This window comes from Echinops telfairi, unplaced genomic scaffold (genome assembly GCF_000313985.2).
Source record: "Echinops telfairi isolate 266 unplaced genomic scaffold, ASM31398v2 ScPeMD7_2;HRSCAF=8, whole genome shotgun sequence".
Lineage (NCBI taxonomy): Eukaryota > Metazoa > Chordata > Mammalia > Afrosoricida > Tenrecidae > Echinops > Echinops telfairi.
In genome coordinates this window covers 56,605,585-56,618,139 of record NW_022103898.1, presented here as the reverse complement: position 1 = coordinate 56,618,139, position 12,555 = coordinate 56,605,585, and the positions used below count along the sequence as shown (strand labels likewise).

Sequence of the window (12,555 nt, the reverse complement as noted above, 5' to 3'; positions counted from 1 at the left end):
GCATAACCAAATGTGGAGAAGAAAGCTGATGGTACACGGCTATCAAAAGATACAGCATCTGGGGTCTTAAAGGCTTGAAGATAAACAAGTGGCCATCTAGCTGAAAAGCAACAAAGTCCACATGGAAGAAGCACACCAGCCTGTGTGATCATGAGGTGTTGATGGGACCAAATATCAGGCATCTAAGACCCAGAACGAAGTCATACCCAAGGTGAATGGGGGGTGAGGGGGGCCACGGAGTGGAGACCCACAGACCATTTGTAGACAATTGGACATCTGCTCACAGGGAAGAGATGAGCCAGCCAGGTGTAGTATAGCACCAATGAAACATACAACTTTCCTCTAGCTCTTTAGTGCTTCCTGTACCCCACTATCATGACCTCAATTCTACCTTACAAATTCAATTAGACCAGAGCATGCACACTGCTATGGATAAGAGCCCTCAACACAGGGAATCCAGGAAAGATAAGCCCCTCAGGGCCAACAATGAGAGTAGCGATATTAGGAGGATCAGGGGAGGGTGGGGGGAGAAAGAGGAAGTCAATCACAAGGATCAACTAGAATTCCATCCCAGGGGGACAAATAACAGAAAAGTGGGTGAGGGGTGATGGAGGATGATGTAAGATATCGAAATAACAATCTATAACTTATCAACGGTTAGTGAAGGAAGGCGAGTTTGGGAGAAAGGGGGAAGAAATGGGGAGCTCATAACAGGGGCTCAAATGTGCTTGACACACTGGATGAATGTGTGTGATAAGGATTGTGATAAGAGATGTAAGAGTCCCCAATAAATATATTTAAATATATATATGGTTCTTTTTAAATTTTCATAGAATTCACAATTTTCTTATGTCTTTTGAGAAAATCTATCAAGATTGTTCTTGGGAATGTAAAAAGGTGACCATAACCTTCTGAGCTGACTTCTCTTGCCTTACATTTTGCCTGTCCAGCTGATCCCCTCTTAAGCCACTCCTTTGATTAGACTTTCCTATAGAGTGCATAATAAAAAGTCTAAGAGAACTGAATTACAGAGAAGATTTTCCTTCAGCCATCTACGGATCACATGGACACGTTTACACGTGATCTGTTTGTAATAAACTCACGTGTCTATGAACTGAAGCCCTAGTAGCGATACTTTTGGACTTATCCTTTCATTTCACCCAGCTTGCATTAAAATTCAGTAATGACAATTTGTATAAATATCTTGAAGGCAAATTGAATCACATTACCTATCATTGAAGAATGAAAAATTCTCTTAGTTAAGAGAACTATGATTACCAACTGTACAAATTTAAACAATGACAACTACAAAAACTAACATTTTCACAGCCCATCATATGTCAGCCACAATTGAGGAAAGCATATCAAATATTACATTTTAGTCTAAAAGACAACATTCTCTAGCTCAAGCTAATAGCTTTGCTCAAAAACCTAATATGTGATAAAGATATCCATGGAAAACACTTTTCATACTAACCTTCATGTACAGAATGACTGGGACTTTAAAGACCATGGACCCAGTGTGTTAACTTGGCATTCAGAACTTTTGTTTAAAACTGCTCCTTCTCCTATAGTTAAAAACCTCTCAAGAAAATAAGGGTGAGGCCTAGACAAGCCAAATGCAGCAATTGAAACTGTTCTTTTTTTAATCATTTCATGAATTCATCAAACCAAAATACTCTGGAAGCCATAAGCATAAAAAGAAACATGCAGATTCAGTTGGAACGGCAGCAATTCATAAATTAAATATACAAGAGTCTTCTTTTAAAATGTGCTATTCTGTTTCTGCAATGTGGATGTTCACAGTAGTGTCGATTTTTCATATGTTACATCAGTTTCATGACCACACAAATAAACAACCATGCTACAACATGTTAAATTGACAGCTAATTCTTCTTGAAGCCCCAGTGGCTCACGATCACTTAGACTGAGGAACTATGAAAGTCCTTGGAGGATATACTTCTCCATCTTCCTGAAAGTTTTTCAACTATGAATCTATCTAGAAAGCTCTGGTTTGCTTCTAATAGAAGAGACAATAATCATGTAACATTTCAAGGTGACTGAGGATTAATTTCAAGAATATATTGCTATATTAATTGTGTTTTGGTTCAATAGTTGTAAATGATGTATAAGTCTCTACTAGCTCTTGCATTTAAAATTTCAGTTATTTTCTAGTTAACCACAAAGGAAATTCTTGCTGCTCCTATAAATTGAGGGTCAGAACATTAATATTTCATATTTACTTATTGGTTCAAGATGAATAAGTCCAACTTTCTTGTCAATATGATTTCTCTTTCAAGGTTGTCTTCAAATTTTAATGGCATAATTTTTAAACATCATAAAGTACATATTAAATAGATGTTTTTGCTCCTCTCACCATAAAGCATTGCTTTAGCAAGAAAACGCATGGTTGAATCAGTGACCATTTTCAAGTAAAAGCAAAAACAAACACTCTGACTTCTTCAAGGTGACAGCGTTCTGTTCCTATTTGCTTCTCAATAATGGTGCCTCTTTTTATATTCTCCCAGGTCAAGGGCTGAATCTAAAAAGGGAAGTTGCCCCCCCCACACACCCCTCCAGAAGTTATATTTCGTCATATGTTTCCTTCTTATTTATATCAGTGAGTAAATATAACCCTTCCCCATTCAGGGAAATGCTGTACTTACCGTATTTGTATCTATTTAACAAGAATTTTGACCCTTTGAAGAGAAAGACTTCTATAAGCATATTAAGTAGACAATGAAAAGTTTTTAAGTGATTCAGAATTGTCCTCATAACATTCTTAATACGGGAATAATAATCAAATTAATGTTGCATCAACAGACATTGGCAGTTATAAAGGCTTCCTCTATCTCTATGAACTGAAAATCCCATTGCAAAGACTTTATGGAAAATGGTGTTACTATAAGAGAGGAGACCATAACATTCCATAGTTCGATCCCATCAAGCAGTATTGTGTAATTGTTACCACAACCAGTATCAAAACACTCTCTTCCTTACTGAACTCTTTGATATCAGCTCCTATTTAACCCACCCCCTCCCCTCACCTCCCACAGAACACCCCCCAGGAACTCTTATTCTCCTTGCTGGCTTTATAGGTTCATCAGTCCTAGGTTTTATATACTGAAAAACATATAACGGAAAGTCAAGATGGCTGCCCCCAATGACAAAGTACATCTGAGATCAATCTCAATAGGAAAACAAAAACATAAACAGAGAAAATGTTGAAAAGCAAATAAAACCCTACACGCATCAGAGGGGGGATGAATTAAGGTTGTAACCGTTCAAGTCAGTTTTATCATTCTGATCTACAGTCATCTCACCAATGCACTCTTAATACCTGACATTTAAGGCAACCTGATTGATTGCAGTAGTGATTGTACAACTCTTCTGGATATTATTTAACTACTGAATTGTAAGATAGGTTGATTATGTCCCAATCAAAATGTATAATAAAAATATAGGAGACCATCTATCTCTTTTGTAAATAACAAGAAGTTAAAGACAGTAATGAATACAAACTGTGGGTTAGTTGTTGCACTGTTAGCAGCAAGTTGGTGGTTCAAATCTACCAGCTTCTCCCAGGGAGAAAGATGTTGTCCGCACCTAAAGATTTAGCATCTTGGAACAACAACAAAGGTTCACTGTGAATTGGAATAGACTCAATGTCCGTGGGTTTGGCTTGGGCTTACTGTCCCCTTGAATGAGTGCACTGAGATAACCATTGAATTGCTGACCATGCAGTGGGTGATTCAAAACCATTGATGGCTCACACAAAAAAGATAAAGCTGTTTTGAGAATGATGAGGGCAATGAATGTACAAATGTGCTTTACACAATTGATGTATGTATGGAATGTGATAAGAGTTGTATGAGCCCCTAATAAAATGATTTTTTTTTAAAGGATTCCAAAATTATTCGGGAAAAAAAAATAAGGCTATTTATTTAAGGATTTTCAATTTTGGAAACTCTAAGGAGCAGCTCTACTCTATGAGTCATAATCAACTTTATGACAGTAATTTTGGGAAAGTCTCTTTGAAGGAGTCAGAGTGGTATAGTGGTTAAAGGTTTGGGCTCTTGTCCAAAAGTCAACAGTTCAAATCCACCAGTCACACTTCATAGGAGAAAAATGTGGCAGTCTGCTTCTGTAAAGATTCACTCTGGGATCGATCTTTCTGCTTGCTCCTATCCAGTCACTGTGGGTAGTATGCTGCTTGGTGGTGGTGAGGTCAGTTTCCAGGACTGTCTCCTTTAACCCCTGAGGGCACATGCTTAAGCACGCTACTCCTGGCTGAAAGGTTTCCATTTCAAATCCCCCAGAGGAGCCTTAGGATACAGCCCAGGTGATATGCTTTCAGGAGGCCAGAGACATGAAAATCTTATGGAAGGATTCTACTCTGCCCACCCGGGGTTGTCCAGAGTCAGAGAACTCTCAGAGTCACCTAATAATCACCTCAACAAAGTCCTTTGAAAGGCAGTCTGTTTCCCTAAAGATTCGTGTCTTGGAAACACTATGGGACAATTCTACTCTGTCTTATAGGGGCACTGTGAGTTTGAAGTGACCTGATAGCATTTGTTAAATTTTTCCTTAGTTCCCTAGGGAGTGCACAGGAGTTACTCTTGGCTACTAAAACCTGATGACTGATGGTTTGAACTCACCCAATATTACTGTCCAATGAAAAAGGGAGACTGAAGAGGAATGGATGCATTTGAACTATGGTGTTGATGAGGAGCATTAAATATACCAGGGACTTCCAAAAGAATTGAAAAAAATTCTTAGAAGAAGTGCATTCAGAATGCTACTTAGAAGTGAAAATAGTCAGGCTTATTCTCATTTGCTTTGGGCTTATAATTAGGATAGACTAGCCCCTGGGGAAGGATGTCATGGCTGGTAAAGTAGAGGGTCAATGAGTCGGATTGACACCATGGGCTCCCATCCAGCAGAGATTGTGAGAGTGGCAGTGTTTTATTCTGTGAGCCCAAACCATGCTATGAGCCCAAACCACCTAGGTAACAATTAGTAGCAGTGATACATTAAAATATAAATATCTGTGAGATTGACCAAGTGTATGGATGAAAAATAGTTTATGGTCCATTATTAATAAAGAACATTACAATACCATGATAATTGAATTTGAATTTAGGATCTTAAGCATCAGTGGTCCCGCTGTACTACCAAGCAATTCTATGATAGTCTCTTTTTCAGGTCAAGATTCATGGGGGCAGTTGTATAGGACCTCATACTTAGAAGGGCCCAGGTTTGGAGTAATGCTTGGAGGTCATTTCCTTGAAATTCTGAATAGTTTCTTCAGGAGAATTTTCCAGTTATCCCTGCTTCCTGGAAATTATGTTGCCATCCAGTCCTTAGTCAAGTCCCTCATTCTCTATCCTAAATGACTGTCCCATGCTTTGTTTTCTTTCTTTCCTCCAATGCTGCCTCTGTTTCTGACTTTCAGTACTATGTGTTATTCACTAGATAGGAAATAGAAACAAAACAGACATCTCCTTCTACATCTGTAATAAAAACCTTACTTATATCTATCTGTATGACCATAATCTCTGATTCTTTTGAGTTAACTTTGGTAACTGGATCTTCCTTTATTCTAAGTCAACCTCACAGACAAGAAATATGTGCTATACACAGTCCTTGATCTATTCAGTATCATGACAGGTTAGAAACTCTGCCAAATTAGGGATTAAAATATTAGGAAGCCAATTTTGCTCTATCACCTGAACTACATTTCCCATCTCCACTTTTATTAGAATTAGAAGTACTATTTGGGATATTTAGCTTCTTATATTTTGTCTTATTACTATTTCTATGTCACTCTCAAATACTCAAGAATAATTACTAAATTAGTATCTGCTGGGAAAATGAATGAATAGAAAGCTTAATAATTTTCTAAATATTTGCTCATTTAATATACTTAATAATTTAAAATTTTCACAAATTCCTAATCTTGTCTTTCTTACCATGTTTCTTATGCTGTTAGAAATACTATGCATGGCTAATTTATTTGTGATTTCATTAAATATTGAAAAAATGCAAGAAAGATGGTAGTCGAAATTCAATTTATTTTCAAAATTCATATAGAAGTGTCTTTGGAAAAATGGCAAAGCTATGAATGACTTTATAGAATTGATATTTTCCTTGCCCCCTACCAGAGGACATGGACACTTAGTTAAAGCCCTTATTTATAGATAGTTTATAGATACTTATAAGAGGTCCATGCTAATTTACTAGGGTAGACGGTGGTTTACATCTTTCAGAAAACCAAGATATTCTGGAACACAGTTAGAAAGTTTTCATCAGTTCATGCTTCTCAGTTTTTATGTGTGCATTAGCTCTCCGATAAGTTTATGAAAATTGAACTGAGTCTTTAAAGGGAAATAGGTTTCAGATGAGTTGTTGCAACAAAATTGATTGGAAGTAACCTAATGTAAGTGAAAATTATGGGATTTTTTAATTGAAATGTTTGAAAGGCTGCTACTTGGCCAAATGACTGAAAGAAATCCATATTTGTATTTGTGTTAAAGAATTGTGACCCAACAGAATATTCAAATAAGAGAACAGTATCATTAATATCATATGCAAGTAAAATTTTGCTGAATTTCATCCAACAATGGTTTCAGCAGTACATTGACAGGGATTTAGGGGAGATTCAGAATAGGACATGAAATAAGGGCTATCACTGTTGATGGCATGGATCTTGGCTGAAAGCAGAGAATACCAGCGAGATGTTTACTTGTGATTTATTTACTATGCCAAGGCATTTGACTATATGGATCATAACAAAACATGAATAGACTTTATGTTAGGCATGATTCTCTAGAGAAACAAAACCAAGACAGCAATAGTCAGCAGCTCAGGAGCTTAGCAAAGCAGGCACAGACCGGATGTCAAACTCAAGCAATACAAGAGGACAGGATCCACCAACCTCAAGTTCAAGTGATGTACAAGCAAGCATCATGGCAAAGCAGGTCTCAAAGGAAGCTCAAGCTCTAGTGACACGATCCATGACTTGGCTCGTGGCACAGATAGTGTAGCGCACAAGCTGAGGCAGAAAACTAGCTAAAGGAGAAGCACACTGGTCCCGTCACCAGAGCAAGAGAGAGATGAGCGGGTTTTGTGGAGCCATTTATCTCTTTGCCTTCCAGTCAAACTGCGACCTGATTAATCCCACATGTTCCTATTAGACAGGTTGTCACAATAAACCTACCTATCTGTATTAGTCTGGGTACTTTAGAGAAACAAATTCACAGAAACTCATGTATAAGAGAGAGTTTTATGTAAAGGTTAAGTGCACATCAAGAAAACATACCAACCCAGTGCTGCCCAAGCCCACAAGTCCAACATTAACCCATTAACCCCTCTGTCCAACACCAACCCACAAAATCCTCCTCCATCTCACAAAACAGACGCAATGATGCCGGCTTCAGGAGGAAAGCCAAGTCATTGAATGTGTAAACATCTCAGCACTGGCAGCGGTCTCCACTCGGCTGCTCAAGCACCCAGGGCTGCATTGGGGCAAGTCCATGTGGCTTCTCCTTGTGGATGTCTTACAGGAAGTCAGCATTGCAGGAAGTCAGCTGAAGCAGGGAACTGATACGGCACCTTCACCCTGGTGCCACCATCACAAAGCAAGAAACCCAAGAACTGGAAAGGTGAGGCTCACGGAGCCATTTATCTCTCCGCCCTTCAATTAACCCCACATGTGTTTATTGGCCAGGTTGGCACAATAAACTAACTACCTCACTATCACAGACTTGTTAAGAACTGCAATTCCAGGACACCGAATTATGCTGATGCAGAACCTATACATAGATAAAGAGGCAGTTGTGCCAGCAAAACAAGAGAATGATGCATAGTTTTTAAATTAGGAAAGGTGTGTGTCAGGGCTCTATCCTCTTGCCATATTTATTCCATCGCTATGCTAAGCCAATTATCAGGAAAACTGGGTTATATGAAAAAGAGAGTGGCATCAAGATTGGAGGAAGGCTTATTACTCACCTGAGATGTGCAGATGAAACCTTTGCTTGTTGAAAGCGAGGAGGACTTGAAGCATCTGCTAATGAGGATCAAGGATGGTAGCCTTCAGTATGGATTACAACTCAAAGTAAAGATGACCAAAATCCTCAAAGCTGGACTGATGGGTAGTATCATGATAAACAAAGAAAAGTTTCAAGTTGTCAAACATTGCATCTTGCTTGCATCGGCAACCAATGTTCATGGAAGCAGCAATCAAGAGATCAAGTGACACGTTGCACTGTGTACCTCTACTGAACAAGACTTTAAAATGTTGAAACCCAGGGCGTACACGTTAAAGTCCACCTGACATAAGCCATGGTGTTCTCAGTTGCCTCATCGCTATGTGAAAGTTAAACAGTGAATGAGGAAGACCGTATCGTGGTGATGAAGAACATCGAGAGCACCTTGGACTGTCAAAAGAACAAATAAACCTGTCTCGGAAGTGCAGTCAGAATATGCCTTAGAAGCTAGAATGCTGAAACTTCATCCTGTGGATTTTGGACCTGTTTTCAGGAGAGACCAGTCCCTGTAGGAGGACAGCATGCTTGGTAGAGCAGAGGGCCAGCAAAAAGAAGGAAGGCCCTTTCCAAGATGGGCTGATGCAGTGCTCAATCACAGAAACAGTTGCGAGGAGGGTGCAGGACGGCAGTGGGTTGCTCTGCTGTACACAGGCTCACGATGCGTCGGCATTCCATCTCAAGGGCACCAAACCACAAAGGCTTTCACCTTCATGCGAGCAGATGTGTTGTTAGGTTTGGTCCAGTTGGTTCAGATTCATATTGACCCGATGTACAACAGAAGAAAACATGGGCTGGTTCTGTATCATTCTCATCATTGTTGTTATGTTTGAGTCCATGGTTGCTGCCCCAGTGTTAATCTGTCTGGTGGAAGATCTGCTTCTTTGCTGACCTTCCACTTTAGCAAACCCTTCTCCAGGGCCTGCTCACTCCTTCTAACATGGCCACAAGACGTGAAATGTAGTCTTGCCATCCTTGAGTCCACGGGACATTCTGGCTGCACTTTATCTTCTTTCTTCTTTCTTTTGGCCATCGGGGTTATTTTCATCATTCTTTATTAGCACCATAGTACAAATGCATCGATTCTCTCTTACGTCTTCCTTAGTTAATGTCCAATTTTCTAATCCATATGAGATGACTGAAAATACCATGGCACTTTAGTCTTCACAATGATGCCAACACTGTAAAGATATCTTATACAGCAGACTTGCCCGATGCAACGTGTCATTTGATTTCTTGGCTGCTACTTTAATGAGCCTTGAGTACGTATTCAAGCAAGATGAAATCCTTGACCATTTCAATCTTCTCTCCGTTTATCATTGTGCTATCTACTGGTCCAGTTAGGAGAATTTTGTCTTCTTAATTTTTATAATCACTGTATTGGGGGCTTGTACAGCTCTTATCACAATCCATCCATCCACTGTGACAAGCACATTTGTACATCTGTTACCATCATCATTTTCAAACTGTTTCTTTCTACTTGAGCCCGTGGTATCAGCTCCTCGTGTCTCTTTACATTGAGTTGCAATCCATAGTAAAGGCTGCAGTCCTTGATCATCATTCTCAGCAATCGCTGCAAGTCCTCCTCCCTTTCAGCAAGAAAGGTCGTGTCATCTCTATGTTACAGGTTCTTGGGTCTTTCTCCAATCCTGATATTTTGTTCTTCTTCATATAGTCTAGCTTCTTACATTACCTGTTCAGCATATAGATTGAATAGGTATGGTGGAATGATACAATGCTGGTGCACATATTTCTGATTTGAAACTACTCAGTATACTCCTGTTCCATTTGAAGGGTTGCCTTTTGCTCCATGTGTAAGTTGTACATGAGCACAATGAATTGTTTGGGAATTCCTTTTCAATGTACCCATAACTGGCTATGATACACACAGTGACTGCCTCCTCTGTTCCCATATGGAGCAGCTGGTGTTTGGACCACCAGCCTTTTGCTTTTCAATCTACTACCTACCTGATAGCACCACCAGGGCTCCTTAAAAATGAGTATATAAAGTATTAAGAAGTTGAACAAACCCTACAACTTGTAAATTAAGACAAAACATCTCATAATCACTCATTATATAAAGCAATTTAGGGCATAAGGAATACTTCCAGTTCTTTTAGACCTTAGGAATTTCAACTTTAAAGCGCAGAGGGATAATTTAATTTATATAAACATAATATTTTAAGTGAGAAAAAAAACCAAACAAAAGCACAATAGTGAAGCATTCCTACCTTTCACAAGTACATTAGAAGTCAAGCAGCATGGACTTCAGCAGCAAAGCGTTTGATGCAGGGTAGAGCAGAATCTTAATTCAAGGTTTACTGTTTATCAGCTATTTGACCTTGGACAATTATTTTTAACCTTTCCAAAACTAAATTTCATCCCTTACAAAATAGAGATTATATTTTATCAATTTTCGTGCACTTGTGTTTTCAAAAAATATATGTTTTGAACTTAATAATGCCTTTTAGTTTCTTTTTAGGGGAATAAAAATAGTATCAAGTTATGAAGTGATTCACTTTGAACCATTTGTATGAGTTAGCTACCTTCTACTTAGTAGAATTCTGTAATAAGAAAACATATTATTTACATTATTATGAATATGTGTAATTATGAAACCCTGCTTATATTCAAGCAATAAAAAGATTGTGAATTTATAACAATAAGGCTCTGATCTAAATTCTTCATAAGTAGATGCCACTTTCATCCAGATAAGGGGCAACTTAAGGATATGATTATCATGTTGAATATTTTATGCTAGAAAAAAATGATCAGCATTTAATAGAAGTTTGCTTCTGTTTTTCTTAATAAGAAGCATAAGCAACCCTTTAAGTATGCACATGTCTTACTGGGCACTTATATTACTGTGCAATCTGTTGCTATTTGTAAAATATTTATTCCTCATTACTCTGGTTGGTTGATTCACGTTTATTTCCACAGAGAACTGCAAAGAAGAAATTAAAATATTCTAAACCTATCTGAAATCCCCTTTCTCTGTGGAATTCTTAAATAGTGTTTGGTCTGGGAGAAAGAATTATTTCTCTTCAATCACACTGAATGAATTCTGAAGCTATACAAAATCATATACAAAGTGTGGCCTGAGATATGCTTAGAAACATCATACCCTTACCACAGGAGACCTGCGGATACAAAGAACCTCCGAGAATTTGGAAAGGTTCAGCTCTCAGTGTCTGCTGATTCATTGTTTGACCTTGGTCAAGGACTCTTTCACTGCATGTAGCAAAGGACAAAAGGTGTCAGTATTTCCAACAATCTTTAATGATGGCTTATAAATGAGTAACCTTAAGACACACATCTTAAAAGGAATCTTGCTAAGGAACGCAAAGTGCTACTATGATTCAGAGATGAAAAGGGGAAACTGTAATCATCCTAATTTGAGAAAGTATATGCATAGAAAGCTGTGTCTAGAGAGCTGGCACAAACGCAAAGGGCTATTTGTGATAAATGTCCTTCTTGTTTCCAAGATTCAAAAGAAAGAAAGAAATGGAATATGCATACACGCACACCCTCTCATACAATGCATTCAGAATTTGGGGAGTTGAATGTCCTTCACATTCAAATAAAGTTCAGTTGTCACACACTTCGGCTTTGTTTTCTCCATAAAAGGCCCAGCTGCTTATCAGTCCTTCTTGATCAGCGCTTTATTAGGGGATTCTGTCCCCTTGCCATTTCTTTGGGAGCTAAAAATGGTAGTTGTATATTTAAAAAGTCTTCTGACTCCTTTAACATGAAATTACAAAGAAGACAGTATTTAGAGATTCTTATGCAAGCTTATGATGCTTACTAGAATTCAACCCTGATTGACTTCTTACGACTTTATTACAGATATTTTGATCAGCTTTTGCTCAAACGCTGGATTTCTATTATTCCCATTTCTGTCTCACGTCTCTCTGGAATCCCTAAAAACGAACAAGAAAAAAGTCCACAAGAACACATGCCACATTTCTGCAATGTAAGAGCATTTGTCAGAACGGATACGAAACGGTGAGCTGTATGGTAAAGCAGTAGACCAGAATCAAGTTTTCTGTGACACAAAAAGATAGGGCGACATTGGAAAAAGGAAGCGTGTTTCAGTTTACACTTCACTATTGAGAGAAGCTGACTACGTAAATAATTGCTCCCTTATTTCTAGAACCTCTGGGATCGATGAAGGCATGTTAGAGAAAGCTGAGATTGAAGGGGGGACAGAGAAAAGTAGTTCAAATGGTTGGAGTTTTCACTATCTGTTCCAAATAACACAACTTGGAAGATCACTTTTTTATTCTCAGCCTTTGTAATAAAATTTACTGTACGAAAATAAAATTCCTCTTCCACTGTTACTTGAAATTACAAAAGCCCTCTGCCTGTGAACCAAAATGGGAAAAGCTGCTTCATTTAAGTAAATGTTGGTGTCTGTGCCGCTAACAGAGGAACCCTGCTGGCACAGTGGTTACACGTGAGGCGACTCATTGCCAGGTCGGCAGTTTGAAACTACCAGCTTTCTATTTTT

The 12,555-nt window shown here is 38.5% G+C and overlaps 1 protein-coding gene across 3 annotated transcripts in view; it reads right to left on the bottom strand.

The window, feature by feature from the left end:
• Positions 1 to 12,555, bottom strand: part of KCNC2 (potassium voltage-gated channel subfamily C member 2) — a 227,903-nt gene that overhangs the window by 82,093 nt on the left and 133,255 nt on the right. The window lies entirely within an intron of this gene.